The sequence below is a fragment of the Pinus tabuliformis genome, chromosome 8 (genome assembly GCF_031772625.1).
Source record: "Pinus tabuliformis cultivar Carrire ecotype Pingquan chromosome 8, CPIR1, whole genome shotgun sequence".
NCBI classification, from domain to species: domain Eukaryota; kingdom Viridiplantae; phylum Streptophyta; class Pinopsida; order Pinales; family Pinaceae; genus Pinus; species Pinus tabuliformis.
Window position 1 is genome coordinate 1,995,550,214 of NC_142294.1, and position 4,838 is coordinate 1,995,555,051.

The 4,838-nt window shown below is 38.0% G+C and overlaps 1 pseudogene; it reads right to left on the bottom strand.

Annotated features, from left to right (window-relative positions):
* Nucleotides 1-698: 698 nt before the first annotated feature.
* On the bottom strand, nt 699-3,967 carry LOC149244455 (hydroxyproline O-galactosyltransferase GALT6 pseudogene; annotated as a pseudogene).
* Between the last annotated feature and the right edge of the window lie 871 nt (nt 3,968-4,838).

Here is a 4,838-nt window from a genome sequence, read left to right on the forward strand (position 1 = left end):
TGGATGATACAAATGACAAAACCTCCTTTCTATATATAGGAGTCTAAGGAGTCACAATATAATCCAGCCGACCTAACAATAATAATATAAAGCCACAAAAATAACAATAGAGGGATTCTATGGGGCACAAAAATAACAATATGGGGGTAATAGGGGCACAACAATATAAATAAGGGGTATAACTACAATAGTAATGGGGTAATCACTAGTATTATAGGGACCCAATAGACCTACAAAGTTTCGCTTTCATCTATTGAGCCCAACATCATACTGATTAGGATCTATTGCTCAGCTGGAAAAATCTCCCAGTAGCTGCATTTTTATATTTCAATAGAACCTTCTTCAAATTGACATTTGGCATTTTTATGTCCAACACCTATCGCCTTTCAATGCCGAGTGTCTCTCCTTGATGGATGTAACCTTGGGGATGGCCCTACGTGCAATGTCAAAGGGCTACGCACATCGCTCACGTTCTTTTTTAAACCACCAAACACTCATCCAGAACATATCTACTGTGCCTGTATAATGGAGACAACCAGAATATTTCTTGGCAGATTTAATGCATTCCATTGAGACTAAAACATTCGACATATCAGCATGCTATATTCTGAGGGAGAAAAAGTGAAATGAAAGGTAGCAAAACCATATGACCACAATTCTGATTCCTCCCAACACTCACTTCATACAAATTTACACTTTTAACACAAATGAATAAAACAAGGCATCTGGATTTGAAATGTTTCTACAATGTGGCATATTTCTGCTTGTAGGCAATCATTGAGCAATGAATCAAAAGTTATACGCTCACCAACCACCGCCAAACTTGCAGATACCACCTCTGTTAATGAAATACCACAGAAGGCAAGAGAGTATTGAACACCTGAAGAAGCATTGAATTGTTCAACCCACATCCCCATGCTAACATCTTCCATCTTGAAAAGCCTCAAAGTGTGATTAGCATGTTGAGATACAACAAAATTCGCTACGTCATTTGAAATGATATATCCTGGTCCATTTGCATAAGTGGGGTACTCTTCTTCTGGCCATTCCTCATATGTTACAACCCATTTTCCAACACAGAGTGGCCTACACGGAGTGGCCTGTGGAAAAGATTAAGGTTACCCATATACAAGCCATGTACATGGGGAGTTCTTTTGATTTCCTTCAATACAGTATCCACTCTCACGAAGGTATCACCATCACATTTCATAACGTATTTTGCAGAAATATTTGGAACCCCATATTCACAAATTGCAACAGTCTTCATCACTACAAGTTCATAATGGTCCATAAATGGAACAATAATAATATCTCCATAAAAATCTGCTTCATTCTTTAGCTACACATTGACCTCCTTCCTTGCATTCAAGGCAACAAAGAAACGGGCCACAACTTTTGACGATCTAATCAATTGAGATTGCATCCATGTCTTCCTCACAACCATGCACTCTGCAAAGTGATTACTTGCAGAAAGGACCCCAATGAGGAGATCTATGGGACCCTCTGGTAAAGGGGGAGCTTTCCATTTGTTTGACATGTCAATTATTCTTTGAGTTGAGAAGCTTGGAAGAGATGTAGGTAAGGATGACAACAAAGACTAAATGAACATCTATGTCACCATTTATCGATAAGCCAGTTGCATCAGTGCCAATATTGTTGGAACAAACTATTGTCGAGTCATAAATGTTTGAATAGTTGAACCTCCCCAAGATTCATACCTATAAATATTCAAGTAATTCCTCTCTAGAACCATGAGACCAGTAGTTGTAAATCAACCTTTCACCAACAGTATTATTTTCAGCAATGTACAATGCCCTTTGCACAGATTCATGGATATCTCTTTCAATCAAAGCAGAACGGTCTCGCCATATGTTGAGATGAGGATTAGAAACATGGAAATAGACCTCAAATGCTATGTTCTCTCCTTATCTATCACGATCCAGCCACAAAACCAGACACTGACATCTCCTAGCTACCTCTAGATCATTAAATACATGAACTACTATGCATGGATATCTTTGAGTCAATCATTCATTCAGTGATATCTTCTGATCTAGGAGCTAGTTTTGGGAGTGTGATATACTGTTGGAAATTTTTTTCCGAGCTGCTTCTAATGAACATGATTATGACATGTTTTGCACTAAATATCATGTGCAAAACATCTATGAAAACCATACATAATAGGAGCCCATTTTGATCTCTAGTGACAGGCTGTGCAGACTAGAACTAACATCGGAATTATTGGGGATGGCAGCTCCTTGGAGGTGTCAAAAACACCGTATGCCAAGTGCCTCATCCATTGGGAAATACGGTCAAAACCAAAAAAAGTGTAAAATGACTCAATGCCATTGAACACTAACTCTCAACCAAACTGACTCAAAACTTAACTATAAACCAACTCAGACTTGACACTAATCATTTAAACTTTATAGTCTTCACTTCAAGCCCCAAGCTCAAATGACAGTGTACTTGAAAACTTGTAAGGAAAATCAAAATGTTATATACAATGAAAGTGACATAATTTTCAGGGAATCATCTCAAAAGTAGTAGTGCTTCAGGAGCCTACCATTCATTGGCCCTCCTGAACAATTCTCACCATCCATCTCCTTGAGCAGAAAAGCATTATGTCCTCTATATGCTAAGATCTTATACGGTCCTTTCATAGATTTTCAAACTTACCATGCTTTCCTTTGTCCTCATTTCATGCATCCCACCACAACACTACATCCTCCACTTGAAACTTTTCAACTTTGGTTTTATAGTCATAGATCTTCTTTATCTTTTCTTGCAGTCTGAGAGTGTTTTGGGAAACCTCTTCCCTAGTTTACTGAAGGTGAATCATTTGATTAATTCTTCGTTGAATATCATCCTCTTCACTGCCAGCTTCCTATAGTAATCTCATGACCGGGATTGCAAGTGACGTAGGAAATACTGTATCAGTACCATACACCAACTCAAAAGGTGACATATCTATGGATTTCTTGCTGCTCACTCTGTTGACCCACAAGGCATTAACAAGCTTTCAATTCCAATTCTTCTTATTTTCATCCAACATTTTCTTGATTATATTCACCAAGGACTTATTTGATGACTCGGCCAATCCATTTCCCTACGGGTAGTATGTTGTGGAATGACCCAATGTAATATCATACTTGTTGCAGAACTCCACCATCTTCTTGGAATTAAATGCCGTTGCATTATCTGTTATGATCTTGTGAGGGCAGCCAAAACGAGACAAGGTATTAGATTCTAAAAATTGAATAATTACTGTATCCGTGGACTGCCTTGTTGGAATGGCCTCAATCCACTTGGTGTTGTAATTGGTAGCTATCAAGATCCATCGATGCTATGCTGATGATATAGGATGGATTTCCCCTATGAAATCAAGTCCCCACTGTTGGAAGGGTGCATTTACTTCAACTGGTTTCAAAGGAAGAGGAAGAAAATTCCTTTTTCCTTGAAAAACTTGGCATTCATGGCAGCTCATCACTGTTTTATACAAATCTAAAAATAAAGTCGGCAAATAATATCCTGCTCTCAACACTTTGTCAACTGGTGTTTTCCAAAACAAATGACCACCACAATCACCTTTATGAAAATCATGCATCACCTGTTGAGCTTCATCTTCAACCAAACAATTAAGAAGAACCCCTCCCGGATCTTTCCAATAAAGAGCACTGTTTAAAATGAAGAATTTAGCTTATTTGAGTTTTAGTGATCTACCTTTGCTCCTTGACATTCTAGAAGGTGGCGAAAAATGCTGAAGAACATAAACTATATCAAAATACCACGGTGATTGAAGAAACATTTCTGAAACTTGAATGAGTGAGCCATCATCCTCATCCTTCGACATTGCTGCTATGAGATTTATGTCTAGAGCATGCAGATTTGATTCTGCCATTAGTTTTGCTAAGCCTTGTCCCTTGATCAGTTTAGTGGGTTTAATCTCCAGGTCATATTCGAACATTGCTGCTATCCACTTAGCTCTTCTTCCTCCGGATCAGTTTGCATCAAAACATCTTTCACCTCTGCATTAGGAACATATGCTATGGTATGTGAATGTAGGATATACACTCTGAAATCCTTCAATGCTTTTATGAGAGCCAACACTTGTTTCTCAATGATATTATACCACAAGGCAGCATCTTGATTAGTCCTACTGAAAAAAGCAATGGGTTGTTCATTTTGATCTCTCTTTTGCATCAATACCACAACCATGGTATGCTCGGATGCAAATGAAAATATAATGAAAACTTGAGTGTAATCAGGACTAATCAAGATTGGAGCTGTGGTCAAAGCAAACTTTACCAAATTGAATGACTTCATGGAATCCTCGGTCCATTTCACAGTGTTGTACTTTTTCAACATATTATTCATTTCATGTAAATTTTTTGCCAAATTGGGTATAAATCTGCGTAAGAAATGCATCTTACCATTGAAAGCCTGATTCTCTTTTTTGTTATGTGGAAAGTCTATATGTTGAATTTCCTCCACCCTTGAGGGATCAATGTGGATACCGTCTTTAGAAATGATATGACTAAGGAGTTTACCTTCATTCATGGCAAAAAGACTCTTCTTGGGGTTGAGATAAATCCCGAACTTTATACATCTTTGAAAGACAATCCTTAAGTGGTGCAAGTGTTCATCATCAGAACCAGAAAATACCGTCAAATAATCTAAATAAACAACTAAGAAAACATCCTTCTCATTATCAAAAGCGATGTGCATTTCTCGCTGAAAAGTGGCTTCGGCATTCTTCAATCCGAATGGCATTTTGGCATACTAAAAAGTTCCCCAAGGTGTTGTGAAGGCATTTTTGTCTTGGTCTTTTTCATGCA